The sequence below is a fragment of the Quercus suber genome, unplaced genomic scaffold (assembly GCF_002906115.3).
Source record: "Quercus suber isolate HL8 unplaced genomic scaffold, Cork oak 2.0 scaffold_420, whole genome shotgun sequence".
Taxonomy (NCBI): domain Eukaryota; kingdom Viridiplantae; phylum Streptophyta; class Magnoliopsida; order Fagales; family Fagaceae; genus Quercus; species Quercus suber.
This window is the reverse complement of record NW_027069871.1, coordinates 8,990-25,524: the sequence shown is the minus strand read 5'-3', so window position 1 is coordinate 25,524 and position 16,535 is coordinate 8,990. Positions and strand designations below refer to the sequence as shown.

The 16,535-nt window shown below is 34.6% G+C and overlaps 1 long non-coding RNA gene across 1 annotated transcript; it reads left to right on the top strand.

Moving 5' to 3' along the window:
• Positions 1–9,194: 9,194 nt before the first annotated feature.
• Positions 9,195–12,290, top strand: LOC112030780 (uncharacterized). Its single transcript, XR_002884906.2, has 3 exons — positions 9,195–9,454; positions 10,717–10,778; positions 12,073–12,290. It is a non-coding gene; the product is annotated as an uncharacterized LOC112030780 (long non-coding RNA).
• Positions 12,291–16,535: the final 4,245 nt, after the last annotated feature.

The following is a 16,535-nucleotide window of genomic DNA, read 5'->3' as shown; positions in this document are numbered from 1 at the left end:
AAAAAATTTTCTAATATAAAGGATATAAAAAGAAAATGTAATCCAATTAGTCAAAATTCACGTCCAATAAATAGATAATTAGTGGAGTAGTAGTCACAGACTACAAACTAGTTTGCTGTCAAACTTTGTCCTAAAATAAAAAAGAAATGTTTAGCAAGACAAAACTATTAATATGAAATGATATATGTACTTCTCTATTAATCAAGTGGTCATCCACGTTATAGCTATAATTTCTTCAACATAATAATTGAACAATAAATTTTTTTTTTTTTTATATACAAGATAGAAATTAATTTTACCCTAATCTAAGTGTATATGTGTGTAAAACTCCCTCCTGAAGACGTAAACCCCGACTCTTACCCCACACTCCACAAGCACTTATACTTGTGGAGTGACTACCGCACCAAGGTTGTGCAGTAATAATAATTTTTTTTTTTAATGTGAAAAATACAACCATTTTAAAAAAAAATTTATAAATGTATGTTGTAGTGAATGTGATTGGTACTCTTTCAACAAGATAATAAATAAGTATTCAATTTTTTTTATTGGAAATTTGTAAGAATATGCTTTACTGTTTTTGTTTTTTCCCCCCCTTTTCTTTGTCACTTTCTTAATCTGTTTTCTTTGACTATCAAACCCAACTTTTGCTACTTTTTTTCACTTGGACTCCATCTATGCAGAAAAAAAAAAAAAAAAAAAGGAAAACACCGGGAAGTGGAGGGTAACTTGCACACTCAATTTTGTATGAAGAATCTCATCCTTATCTTTTATTTTTTATAAGGGAATTGTTAACAGCCAGTGTAACGGCCCAATATCATAAATAATAAAAGTCTATTCAATCTAAATAATCCATAAAAAATATTAAATAAAAGCAACCAGCAACCTAAAATCTCATCACAAATGTCAAAACTCTAATCCACCAAAGATAAAATAGCCTCAAAATAATTCTCCAGTACAATGTTTAATGCCATAAAAATAATAATAAAATCTTCAGTTCCACAAAATAATTTGTAACTGTTGTCTTCCAAGAATCTCTACTCCAATAATCCCTCTAATGTATCTGTAAGGGAAAATAAAAGGGGGGGGGGATAACTCAATAAGTGGAATTTACTAATATTGGGGTGTGGGAACAAACCTTTCAAATAAATAATTCATACAACAAATTTATAACTTGTAACTCATCAATATTTTATCATCAAATACTTCATATGTATATAAAAAAATATCTTTGAAATATCTTTCTCATGGTCAACAGTTACACCCTGTTGACAGGGTTGCGCTGTCCCCTTTTAGGACAAAAGCCTCCTTTTCATCCCTTTTGTAAAGGATGGCTCCTTTGAAACCTAAAGGTGCACTCCCTTGCTAAGGAGCTTCCTTTTTGGATCCTCAATAGTATACTCCCTTACTAAGGAGCTATCAAATGTGCACTGTCCCCTTTTCTAGGACCGTCTTTGGTTAAGGACTAGCTGCAGTATGATTGTCCCTAGCTAAGGACTAAATACAATATTGAGCTTTTAATCACGACTTGCCATAGGTTTTCAAAGCATATTCAATATGCTCACAAAAATAATCCATTCATAATTCTCAAAAATATAAAGATATATTCACACATACAAGTTTAAATAAATTTAGGTTGTCCCACAAGTTTTTCATAAAACGAATAGTCAATGTGCACATCAAACATTTATAAAATATCAATTTATGTATAGAATATCAACATATTTCTTGATATGAGAATAGTTTGATAATCAACACTATTTTGGGAAAACCCCCAAAATTAGTAAACACCACTTACCTCTTATTTGCAAAAATATGAAATCAACCACCCTTGAGTCACACTAAATCAGTAGAATTAGAACCTAGCAACACCAAAAATAGGTTCATCAATACACAAAATTACCACTTAAAATTAGTTCTCACACTTAAATAGTTTAATCTATCAATATTAAAGCCTACAGAGATGTTAAATTCTCTGTGCCACTCTGATTGCGGTACTGAGGCTACCTTATAATTCAAACTATATGTAGGGCCTAGTTTTGCTCAAATTTCTTTTCCCTCTCTACTGCCCAATTCATTCCTAGTTAGTGGACATTTTCTTTGCTAATATAGAAGGACAATGAAAGAATTATTTTGATGTCATTGGAAAGGCTATAAGAAATATCTAGATATTTTCTTTGTTGGAAATTTCTTCTTTTAAGAAGGCATGTCAACCTGCTAGTGGCTGAAAGGTCAAGACTACATCTAATGATGAAAATAGGGGAAAACAAAAAGGGTATATGCATCATTCTTACTCCAATATAATAACAATTATAAGTCATCTTCTCCAATAATATAAGGATAGGCGGAGATTGACAAGTCAAACATATGCCTAGAAGTCCTTTTTCTTTTAATATATTGATAGGTTAGGTTTTATAAAGTGATGCCTATTATCCTATTAGCTATTAAAGTAATTTCAAGCACAGCTCTTTCCTGCAAACATGGGACAAGTCTAGCCATTGAATATTCAACTCCCTAAATTTATAGCTAAAGGAAACCATACCTACTACAATCTCACGTTCAGCCGCAAAGCAAGAAAAAAAAAGTTGTTTAACCGTGTGTTGCGGCTAAAACAAAAGAAAATCTTTTATATATATACGTGTATCTTAGGAGGTAAAAGGATAGGTGGAGATTGACAGTTCAAATGTATGCTTAGAAGTCCTTTTTCTTTTAATATATTGATAGGTTAGGTTTTATAAAGTGATGCCTATTATCCTATTAGCTACTTAAGTAATTTCAAGCACAACTCTTTCCTGAAAACGTGGGACAAGTCTAGCCATTGAATATTCAACTCCCTAAATTTAGAGCTAAAGGAAACCATACCTGTTGTAGTCTCCCGTTCAGCCGCAAAGCAGAAAAAAATAAGTTGTTCAACCGTGTGTTACGGCTAAAACAAAAGAAATTTTTTTATATATATACGCGTATCTTAAGAGGTAAAAGGATAGGTGGAGATTGACAGGTCAAACATATACCTAGAAGTCCTTTTTCATTTAATATATTGATAGGTCAGGTTTTATAAAGTGATGCCTATTATCCTATCAGCTACTAAAGTAATTTCAGGCATAGCTCTTTCCTACAAATGTGGGACAAATCTAGCCATTGAATATTCAACTCCCTAAATTTAGAGATAAAGGAAACCATACTAGCTGCAGTCTCACATTCAGCTGCAAATCAGAAAAAAATAAGTTGCTCAACCGTGTGTTGCGGCTAAAACAAAAGAAAATCTTTTATATATATATATATATACATGTATCTTAAGAGGAAAAAGGATAGGTGGAGATTGATAGGTCAAACATATGCCTAGAAGTCCTTTTTCTTTTAATATATTGATAGGTTAGGTTTTATAAAGTGATGCCTATTATCCTATTAGCTACTTAAGCAATTTCAAGCACAGCTCTTTCCTGCAAACGTGGGACAAGTCTAGCCATTGAATATTCAACTCCCTAAATTTAGAGATAAAGGAAACCATACTTGCTGAAGTCTCACGTTTAGCCACAAAGCAGGAAAAAAAAAAAGAAAAAAAAGAAGAAAAAAGGAAGTTGTTCAAGCGTGTGTTGCGGCTAAAACAAAAGAAAATCTTTTATATATATAGGTGTATCTTATGAGGTAAAAGGATAGGTGGAGATTGATAGGTCAAACATATGCCTAGAAGTCCTTTTTCTTTTAATATATGGATAGGTTAGGGTTTATAAAGTGACGTCTATTATCCTATTAGCTACTAAAGCAATTTCAAGAACAGCTCTTTCTTGCAAACATGGGACAAGTCTAGCCATTGAATATTCAACTCCCTAAATTTAGAGATAAAGGAAACCATACCTGCTGAAGCCTCACTTTCAGCCACAAAGCAAAAAAAAAAATAAGTTGTTCAACCATGTGTTGCGGCTAAAACAAAAGAAAATCTTTTATAAATATACGTGTATCTTAAGAGGTAAAAGGCTAGGGTTTTTAAAAGCTTATCAAGGCCCATATATTTACTTATGTCACCTCACTTAGGCTTCATATTCCGTAGTATTTGAATGTTCAATTAGTGTGTAAAACACTTCTGAATGTTTAGACCCCCGAATTTCAACAATACCAACACAAGCTTATACACAAACAATATATGTGCAAAATGATTAATATAAGCTATATCCAAATAGGTAAAACACTCTAAACCATAATTAATCACAAATGTAGCAGCAATTAAAAGGTAAAGAGTAAGGAAAGAGAGATGTAAACACAAAGATAACATTGGCACGTGTTATCGAAGAGGAAATCAAAGAACTCAGCGAAAAACCTCTCCGCCACCCTCCAAGCGGTAAAATGATCCACTAAAGAATAAAGTTGGGATACAGAAATAGTAATAAACCCTCCAAGCCTACTCTACCCAATGTACCTAAGCCCTCCAAGCTTCTTGCTCCAACATGGTTAAGCCTAACCGTGTCTTCTTTAGCTTCCCGGATCCTGCAATAAGCCCATTGCATTAACCAAGTAAATTGGTCATCTCTAAACTGCTTCCCAAGCATCAAAATACCTTCTTACTGATATGGGTATGGTGAGATAAGGATTTGGCAAATGTACCTCTCAAGGATATGTTAATGGAGAGGGTGAGAGTAGAGGAATTTGGAGAATCAAATGTCTTAGATTGTGGATGAGTCAATCTTGGTTTTCTCTTGGGTTTCTCTCTCAAAATTCTCTTTGTAGCTCTCTACATTTTGTGAGTATAAGGGTATTTATAGTAAAGTATGTGAGGAATGTGAAAAGTCATTTTGCTGCATAACAGGACATTCTGGCGACTCAATCTTGCAAGTGGGATGAGTCATAAGCTAATTGCTTAGCTAGACTGTACTTTTTGTCCTGTAGTACTCCAGCTGTTGTGGCCCTTTAGCTTCCTGCATAATTCACACGTGTGGCACTTTGGCAACTTGCCAGTCGCAAGTTAGTCACGAGATCTAGTTAAAAGACTCCTTTGAATGCACACAACTTGAGTTTTCTTCACACTCTCTCACACACAACCCTTACATTATTCTCACCTAAATACAGGGTATCTAATTGTTAAAATACAAGCAAATTTGGCACAAAATAAGGCTAACATATGATTGAATAAATTCAACCATACAGTATGTATCTTATTTTTAATATCTTAAGCTCAAATCAATTAAATCCATTTAATTGTAGGCTTCCTTTTTAATTTATGTATAATAATAAAATTGGTATCAAAATTATGGGGTGTTACATCCTTCCCCCCCTAAAAAAATTTTCTTCCTCGAAATTATACATACCTTCATTAACGAACAACTCTGGATAATTTGATTTCATCTCATCTTCTCGTTCCCAAGATGCCTCCTCCACTGTGTGATTCTTCCAAAGGACCTTAACCAATGATATGGTCTTGGTTCATAACACTTGATCCTTGCGGTCAAGAATTTGGATAGGAACTTCCTCATAAGTCAAATTGTCTTTGATCTTGAGTGGCTCATAGTTCAAAACATGTGAAAGATCCAAGATGTACTTCCTCAGCATAGAAACATGAAACACATTATGTACTCCTGCAAGTTTAGGTGATAAGGCCAATTTGTAGGCAACTTTACCAATGCATTTTAGGATCTCAAATGGACCAACAAATCTGGGACTCAACTTCCCCTTCTTCCCAAATCTCATCACACCCTTCATTGGGGCGACTTTCAAAAATACCATATCTTTAACTTCAAATTCTACTTCCCTTCTCGAGTCTTCATAATAACTCTTCTGTCGACTTTGTGCTATTTACAATCTTTCACAAATCAAATCAATCTTCTCAGATATCATCTAAATGATTTCTGGTCCTAACAATTTTCTCTCACTAACCTCTTCCTAACATAATGGGGACCCGCATTTCCTACCATACAAAGCCTCATAGGGAGCTATTATCAATACTAGAGTGGTAACTATTATTATAGGAAAATTCCGGTATTTTTCCCAACTTCCTTTGAAATCCAATACACAAGCCCTTAACATATCCTCCAAAGTCCGAATAGTCCATTCTAATAGTCCATCTATTTGTGGGTGGAAGGTTGTACTAAAGCTAAGATTAGTATCCAAAGCTTTATGTAGGCTTTCCCAAAACTTTGAGGTGAATCTTAGATCTTGATCAGACACAATTGATGCTAGAACTCTATGAAGACTCACAATCTCATCAATATATATCTGTGCTAGCTGATCAAGTAAGTAATTCATCTTAACCAGAATAAAATGTGTTGTTTTGTCATCCTATCTACAATTACCCAAATGGCCTCATGTCCCTTAGGAGATCTTGGCAAACTAGTCACAAAATCCATACATATATGCTCCCACTTTCATTCGCGAATGGGAAATGGTTGCAGCAATCCTGAAGGTTTCTGGTGTAGTGCCTTAATTTGTTGACAAGTCAGGCATTGCTCCATAAACAAAGCTATCTCTCTCTTCATGTTGTTCCACCAAAAAGTTTCTCGAATGTCATGATACATTTTAGTGCTACCAGGGTGCATTGAGTATGGGGTGCAATGGGCTTCTACCATAATCTCCTTCTTTAATGCAAAATCATTTGGCACACAATGTCTATTTCCAAACCTCAAAACACCATCATTAAAAACATTAAATTCTGGTCTCTTCCCTCCTTGTACTTCTCCTATGATCTTTACAATTTGTGCATCATCAACCTACGAACTCTTAATCTTCTTAATCAAAGTGGGTTGTATTGTCAAACTGGCCATAAAGACTTGGGAATCACCCATGACAATTTCAATTCCCATCCTTTCCAAGTCATTAATAATCTCCTTTTGAGTAGTTAACAAGGCAGTTGAGAAACCAGAAGACTTCTGACTAAGTGCATCAGTCACCACATTAGCCTTGCCTGGATGGTAATTGATTGAGCAATTTTAATCTTTAATCAACTCAAGCCACCTTCGTTGTCTCATATTCAATTCTTTCTAAGTAAAGAAGTACTTCAAGCTCTTATGATCTATATAAATCTCACACCTTTCACCATACAAATAATGTCTCCAAATCTTCAATGCAAACACCACCACAGCCAACTCCAAATCATGAGTGGGATAATTTTGTTCATAACTTTTTAATTGGCAGGGGAAGCATAAGCTATGACTTTACCATGCTACATCAACACATAACCAAGCCCTTTTCTTGAAGCATCACTATAAATGACAAAGCCTCCTGAGTTGCTAGGGATGGTTAGTATTGGTGCAGTTTTCAACCTTTGCTTAAGTTCTTGAAAACTCTTTTCACATTCTTCTGTCCACACAAACTTGGCATTTCTTATGAGTTAGTTGAGTCAATGGGACTGCAATACAGGAAAATCCCTCTACAAACCTCCTATAATAGCCAACATGGCCCAAAAAGTTTCTAACCTCACTTACATTTGTCAGTCTTGCCCAAATAACCACAGCTTCAACCTTACTAGGGTATACAAAAATCCTTGCCTCAGATATCACATGCCTTAGGAACACCACTCTATCAAGCCAAAATTCACACTTTTTAAACTTCGCATATAGCTTCTTCTCCCTTAAAATTTGAAAAACAATTCTCAAGTGCTCTTCATGTTCTTCCATACTTTTGGAGAAAATTAGAATATCATCAATAAAAACAATAACAAAGCGGCCTAGGTACTCATAAAACACCCTATTCATCAAGTCCATAAATGCAACAGGAGCATTGGTCAATCCAAAAGGCATTACCAAGAATTCATAGTGCCCATACCTAGTCCTGAAAGTTGTCTTGGGTATGTCTTCACTCTTGATTTTCAACTAGTGATACCCAGAACGAAGGTCAATCTTAGAGAAGACTTGTGCCCCTTGCAATTGATCAAATAGGTCATCAATACGAGGGAGAAGGTATTTGTTTCTCACAGTAACCCGGTTTAACTCACGATAGTCAATACACAACCTCACAGTCCCATCCTTCTTTTTCACAAATAAAACTGGTGCACCCCAAGGAGATGCACTTGGTCTAATGAATCCCTTATCAAGGAGTTCTTGTAATTGTTCCTTGAGTTCCTTAAGTTTAGTTGGTGCCATCCGATATGGTGCTTTTGATATAGGAGAAGTTCCAAGGAGCAAATCAATGGAGAATTCAATCTCCCTATCTATAGGTATCCTTGGTAGGTCTTCAAGAAAGACATCAGGAAACTCCTTCACAACAGGGATATCATCCAACTTCAATACCTCTTTCCTAGTGTCCACCACATGAGCTAGGTACCTTGGCATCCTTTCCGTAATAGACACTTAGCTCGAAGGGCTGATATCACCCTAGGTAAAGCATGCATCCTAGAGGCCTTAAACCAAAATTCGAGTTCTCCTAGAGGCTGAAACACCACTTCTTTTTCAAAAAAATCTACACTAGCATGATAAGCCGCCAACCAATCCATTCCCAAAATTACATCATAGTCATACATGTCCATCAAAATTAAGTCTGCTAACATTTCACTATCCTCAATTTGGATGACACAAGAATTAAGCATAGAATTACACACCAATGAATCACCCATAGGTGTGGCCACAGACAAGTCATAACCCATAAGTCCCAGTTTCTTATCACATAACTTAGCATATTGAGAGGAGATAAAAGAGTGTGTAGATCCAAAATCAAATAGAGTTTTAGCAAAGTTTGAGAATAATGGGAGGATACCTATAACCACTATAACACCCCGACCCAACTTTATAGTTAAACTATGTGTTTGAGTGATTAATTATTATTTTAATCCACTTTCTTTTCTATAATTAATAGAAGAGTATTTAATAAACATATCATTTTATAATGCCATTGAATAAGAATTGTAAAGATTATAAATAATTGAATGGCTATTTGTATTATACACACACACACACACTAAGTATAAGTATGTACAAAACTATATGAAGTGGGTAAGTTATTAGATATATAGTTGTTGGTGTTTAATTAAGTATATAGGTAAGGGTTTATATGCAAAGTTATTTTATAGTTTGGGCCTTTATAGAATGTAAGCTTGTGGGGGGGGGGGGGGGGGAAGGAAAACTTTAAAAGGTTGTAATGTGAGTCATCAACTCACTATTCCCCTTAGCATACACATGCCCCACCCAAGATATTTTCCTTGACTTCTTTGCTGCAACACTCTTCTTTCTTTACTCCTTTGTTTTCTTCTTTCTTTGTTCTTATCAGCAGTAGCTCATCTCATTCTTCTTTGACTTTCTCAAACAACTAGAACATCCAAGAAGCTCTCTCCCTCTCTCAAACCAAGGGGTCCACACATCCAAAGAAAGACAAAGCTCGACCTCATTCTTCTTTCTACTCTCTCAAAGAAATTAAAAGACTCAAAAACTCTCTCAAGCTCCCTACCTCTCATACTTTCGGGTCCAGCCACTAAAAAAGAGAGATTCTTTCATGCAAGAGTGATTCTATTCCTATTTTCCCCTCAAGAACTAGAAACTTGGTAAGGGTTCTAGCTATTCTCATCTTAGAATACATGATTTCTTCATGGAATTTTTAGTAATGGTATTTGTGGTTTGTGAAAATAGGAAATTGTGAACTTGTCGGTCTATATATATATATATAGTGTTTTAAGAAGCTTTGAAACTGTGTAGGTGATTTGTTGAAGGTAGATTAGGGGTTTTATTAATTAATGATTGTATATGATTAAGGAAGTAAGATAAAGAAAGGGTGAGTACTTTTGATGTTAATGCTGGGATTTTTGTTGTATTTAATTTTGCTATTAATGGTTAAATGACTGTATATAAGTGTTTTCTAATATGTCTAATGAGTGTATAAAAATTCCCATATGCAAATACCATCGTATGATAATTGTTTGTGAATTTACAAGAAAATGTTGCAAAGCTGTCACTATGATAGATTCTGTATTTATGCATGATAAATTATGTATTAAATTGTATACAGTGAATTAGGATGCTAGGAGTAGTTCTTATGAATTATAAGACACATATGGTTCAAATGGAGGTGGTCTTACAGCCATTGGATCAATATAACAATAGTGCTTTAATTTCTAAATTGCATGAAATTCTGTCAAGACAGATTTGAGCATGTTATCTTGTATGATTTTTAATAAATCGTGGATTTATTCTTTGACTCTGAAATTGATACGGTATTTATTAGACATAAATAGGAGTGGCTCTGTAAAATTTCATGAAGATTTGATGTGTTTAGATGGTCCATTTTCATTTCACAAATAAGGCATATGCTGCTGAAATGAGCAGTAAACAGTAAATGATAACTTTGACTTTGAGGATTTAATTCTAAAGTTAGGGTGAATTTTTTGAGCTATAATTTAATATTCTTATCTTTTCGTATGTCTAGATCATATATAGATTTTGTATAACTTGGTTCAAGGTCTAGTACTCAAAGGAAGGGTTCTAAACCATTCAACTGTTGTTTTTATGAATCTGTTTTGTTCATGTTATATGTTGCCTTGTGTAAGTTTATGCTTGCACCCTTGCTTCCAATCTCAAACACATTCTGAATTGATTTTAAAGTTGATTGACATGATCTGAATATGAACATTAAAATAATGGTTTCTCTATGTTTTGGTACATCATGTTGTTTGATGAATGTATTTTGTGTTTGGGGAACCTCGTTAAGGTGGGATTAGGATTTCCTTGATTATAAGAGATAGGCTTTGAGATGAATGTGTAAGTTTATGATAAAGAATAATTGATAGTAAAGCTTTGATATTTGGTTTAGGTGTTACTAGTACCCAAGTCTAAGCTCCTTCAACTTTAGGCTCTCAGTTCCTCTGCTTTCAGGTAAGGGATAAGTTGTATGAGCACTTGGTAAGTCATGAGGTTATATTAAAGTGTATTATGCATTAAAAGGTTTTTGATTAGAGATATGACATATAATCATGTTTCAGACAAGGATATGTTCGTGAGCTTTCAAAACCTTATGTATATGATTTGAGCATATTGATGCTATTACTAATTCCACGAACATGATATTTAAAGAAAATAATGAAAATTCTCTTATTGTGAAATGTAATGCAAACTATGAATTTTAATATGATGTATAAGTATGAAATGTTTTCGGGTTATGTCCTCTGGTGATCTAAACTCAGCCAGTAGGGGTTAAATTATTGGTTTTCCATGGAAAATGTTATCTGATTGGCCATTAAAAGTGAGATTGGCTTTGCTGTACCCACCCTTGTTAGTAACAGCCAACTTGTAGAGGATGCCAACCTACCCTCATGGTTAAAGACATGTATTATGATGTGATCCTGAGAATACCTAGCATTGTGGGGAATGTTGGATGCCTAGCACAGTGATGCTAGAAGCCTCCCAAATAAGTACAGATTTATCAGATATGGACTAACCAATATGTTATTTATGAACAACTATATTATGTTATTAATCATGAGAGAATTATTTTGTTTAAATGCATTGTGAAAAGTTAAAAACTCTCATGAAAAAAAGAAGTTCTGATTAAAAGAAAAGTTGTTCTTTAAAGATAAGAATTTCTAAAATTCTGTTGTGCTTTAAAGAGAGAATCTGATGAAAAGGTTTTAGTGTTCTGTAAAGATAAAGCTACTGATGAAAGTACAAGTTTATGTTAAAAAGTCATCAGATATCTGTTCTTTATGAAACATTAAGTTTTATGACTACGAAAGTTATAATATTTTATAAGAAGAAGTTTATAAAGAAAAGTTTTCTTGTTCGTCAAAATGTTTCTAGTTTAAGACAAAGTTACCAATTATCTGATTTAAGTTAAAATGATTATTTTGTAATGAGAATATATATATATATATATGTATGTATATGATATTAAACAATCAATATTATATTTGGTGACTTTGTAAGAAATGAAAGAAATTCAATCCGAAAGGTTTTGGTAATATTATTTTGATAAGAAGAAGGAGAAAAATTATTTTCCTATGAAGAGCGTATAAGTTATTATTATGAATAGTATAAAATACTATGCATGAAAAGATGTTATCCTATTTGAGTACTCATAAAATGAAATGATTTGATTTACATGCATTCTTATTAAATTCTTGTGTATCTTACCCTTACTGAGCTGTGTAGCTCACCCTTTCCACTCTTTCAGTCAACAGGTTTTATTTCGGAGCAAAGGGAGCCTTAGTCAAGTTTTGGAAGGAACTAGTTTTAGTTTTAAATGTATAGATCTCAAATTAACAATTGATGGTTAGCTTTGTAGTATTGTGTATTTTAGGATCTAAAGAAAGTTGTATACCTTAAAGTATTAAGAGATGTATTATGTGAAATTTAGAATTTGAGTAACTAGTGGATTATGTTATTTTTTTAGTACAGTATAGATGCTCTGAATGACAAGTGAAAAGTTATATCATTTAAGTAAAGAAACAAGAATGAAAAGAAAGAGGGAAGCTTTTGTAAAAATTAAGTTGGTTCTTGTTAATATCAGGTTTAAGCTTGATATTAGCGTGTCGGTCATGGTCACAAATCTGGGTATTGGGTTTAGGACATGACAACCACAGGTTCTGAAGCTTGAACATCTTGTGGTGTGAGTGCAAACACTCTCTCTTTGTGCCTTCCTCCTCTGATCATTCTTTCCAGGTTATGCTATTGAGTTTTGTTGAGGAGATGTACAACTTCTAGCTAAGTGTCCTATCTTCCCACAATTATAACAAGTCTTTCCTTCAAAGAAACATGGCTTATCTCCATGAAACCTTCCACATGTAGGGCAAGCATTCAAACTTCTACCCTGAGCATTCTGGGGTGGATTCTTATTTTCTAGCTTATTTGTTGATTAATTACTTCCAGACCTCCCAAAAGATCCTTTCTTGCTCCAATGACCTTGAGCATTGCCTTGTTGAAAGCTTGTCTGTCCAGTGTTTCTAGGTGGGTTCTCATTCCTAACATTGTTCTTGAAATCTTCCTCCAGTCTCATAACTCTCTTAACTAACTTTGCATAATTATCAACCCCTGATGCAATTAGATGGTGTCAAAGTCTCTCATTCAACCCGTTTTGAAATCTGCTTGCTTTCTTCGCCTCAGTAAGGATTAAGTGGGGTTCAAAGTGAGATAACTCAATGAATTTAGCTACATACTACTCAATAGTCATACTTCCTTGCACCAAATTAGCAAATTCCCTCTCTTTTCTTTCTCGAATCACCTCAAGGAAGTAGTTATCATAGAAAACCCCTTTAAATTTCTCCCAAGTGATGGGGTTTCTCTTAGTGTCCATTCCCTCCAAATTGGCTTTAGTGGATAGAGTCAGTACAATCTAAAGCTTCTAACAACTTCTCCATCTGCAAGAACCAGTTCTCAGCTTTCGTGGGATTTGGCTTCCCATCAAATGAAGGGGGATTCTGCTTCACAAAAGTCTCAAAAGAGCAACCAGCCCTTGCCTCTTCTCTACCTGCGCCTCTACTAGCAGCATGGGTCAACCTGTCCAACAATCGGGCAGCAGCTTCATCCAAAGGATTAGTGCGTGTCACCCTAGGACGTTCATTATCTCCCATGTTTTAAGTGACTTCAGCCTCAGTATCAACCCTTGCTTTGGTTGACCTTCGCAAATTAACAATAGGTTCCTTGCTATTGGAATTAGCTACTCTCTTCTTTTTTGGGTGGCATGATACCTAGTTAACAAAGAAATCAAGAAATATAAATGGTGCAACAATTATTACTACTAAACATAAGAAGTAACATTGCCAAAATTATTTAAATATCTCATCAAACATAACCTAGATACCAAATGCTCTGACAAAAAATCAAGACCATAACCTAGTTTCAAGTGTCTACAGGATCATAACCTAGTTTTAAAGTGTCTATAGGATCTAACCTAGTTTTCAAGTGTCTACAGAATCATAACCTAAGCTCTGATACCACAATTGTAACGCCCCAAAATCATAAATAATAAAAGTCTATTCAATCTAAATAATCCATAAAAAATATTAAATAAAAGCAACCAGGAAAAAATTACACTTTACCCTCTAAACTATATCTCATGTTACACTTAGCACCCTAAACTATGCGGATGCACACTTACCCCCCTAAACTATTACCAGTTGCACACCTTGCAGCCCACTGTTAAGTTGGCCGTTAATTTGGATGGAATTTAAACTCATGTGCAAGTCATGTGACATCTGCAAAGGTGGCATATAATTAAAAGACCAAATTACCCCGTTTGAATCTTTTAAAACAACACATCTCCCTCTTTTGTGTTCTTTCTCGATGGCACTCTTTTTTTTTTTTTTTGGCCTTAAAACTTCAGTCCTCACCTTCTTCCTCCATTCAACATCATAGATCTCTCGTTTCCTCTCAATCTCTCGCTTCACTCCATTAGTCCTAGTCCCAGCCCCAAATAACTCAAGACTGAAATTACCCCAAATTGAAAACCTGAACTCAGTCTCTCCCTCAGTTTTAGTTTATGTGTAGCAAGTATTTTGTGTTTTCTCAAGTTCAGTTTCAATTCTTCTTTCTCCTCTGTTTCTTTTTCTTATTTCATTTTAAATTTTGAGTTCTTCATAAAGGTCCAAGTTTGATTCCTTAAACCATGTTCTTATTACAAAGGTTAGGATTAAGAATATAATGTATTGATGTTAAGCAGAAATTGAATTTGGATTTTACAGATTTTCAAACAATACTGGAACCCATGGTCACATATATCAAAGGAGAGCATGTTATCAATCAGTATATGTATTAACCCAATGTAAATTAGTCTTTCACCATCGTAGAAAATCAATAGATGTATTAACCCAATATAAAGGAGAGCTTGTGCTTGTTTAAAACAAATTAAAATGAAATAAGAAAAAGAAACAGAGGAGAAAGATAGGACTGGAACTGAACGAGAGAGGGAATGCTAAGAACTAAGACTGAGAGGGCGAGTTGTGTTGTTTTAAGAGATTGAAAGGGGTAATTTGGTCTTTTAATTATATGCCATCTTTGCAGCTGTCACATGACTTGCACATGAGTTTAAATTCCATCCAAAATAACAGCTAACTTATCAGTGGGTGCAAAGTGTGCAAGGGGTAATAGTTTAAGGGGGTAAGTGTACATCTGCATAGTTTAGGGTGCTAAGTGTAACATGGGGTATAGTTTAGAGGGTAAAGTGTAATTTCCCCAGCAACACAACAACCTAAAATCTCATTACAAATGTCAAAACTCTAATCCACCAAAAATAAAACATCCTCAAAATAATTCTCCAGTACAACATTAAATGCCATAAAAATAATAATAAAATCCTCAATTCCACAGAATAATTCATAACTGTTATCTTTCAAGAATCTCTACTCCAATAATTTCTCTAATGTATCTGTAAAGGGAAATAAAGAGGGAGGGGGGGGGGGGGGAGGGAGGGGGTGAAATAACTCAATAAGTGGAATTCATTAACATTGGGGTGTGGGAACAAACCTTTCAAATAAATAATTCTTACAACAAATTCATAACTTGTAATTTATCAATATTTTATCATCAAATACTTCATATATATATATATATATATAAATATCTTTATATTGTGAGTCATCGTAATACATATATCAATACTATCATATAAACAATTTCCTAGGCTTTTCTCATGGTCAGTGTTTATGCCCCGTTGATAAGTGTTAGGACATATGTGGTTCACATGTTAAAAACATATGTCATACTTTTATGTAATTGGCTAATCCTTTGACAAAACGTACTTTACTTATATTTGGGTAGATTTAGGATGTGTTGAAATACTTCAAGAAACCATGTTTCAAGATCAAGTATTGAAGCCTTCAAGTCTGTTCAAGAAAACAAGCTAAAGGTGCAAAATCATTAAAACTCGACAGCTGCATCTATCGAGCTTCAGTAAGCTGTTCAAGCCCGTAAGCTCGACACCTGGTCGATAGCTTCTATCTATCGAGGTTTATAAAATCAGAATTTCTAATATGATTTCTCGGGATCTGTGAATGTGTCTTTGGGCCTTCTTTTCTCCTAAACCTAGACATATAAAAGGATTGTTTTTAGGGCCGTCAAAGAGTTCACAAGTTGCACAAGCATTGAGCAAACTCTGTTCAAACAAATTGTGACCGAAGACAAAGTTCTACCGTAGTTCATCTCTTTTGAAGAATTTGCTGTGTATGTGCCTTCTTTTCTCCTAAACCTAGACATATAAAAGGATTGTTTTTAGGGCCGTCAAAGAGTTCACAAGTTGCACAAGCATTGAGCAAACTCTATTCAAGCAAATTGTGACCAAAGACAAAGTTCTGCCGTAGTTCATCTCTTTTGAAGAAGTTGCTGTGTATGTGCACCTTTGGGTTTTGTGACCGAGCATCTTCTTGATCTTCATCATGTGTATGAACTGAAGAACTTTGCAGCCAACCTTTCTTTCTAGTTGGTGATTGAAGTCACGTACTAGGATCTGCGTAAATTGGTTAGTCACGTACTTGGGAGCTGTGCATCAAAAGTGGGAACTGTCACTACAGAACAAGTCCAATTGAGTATTGGGGTAAGGGTTCAACTGTAGGTTGGTAAGGTACTTGAGATTCCTTTACTTGTAACTGCTTGTTGTAATAATAGTAGAGTTTCGGGAGTGGTGACTTGAAAATCATTCGGTGG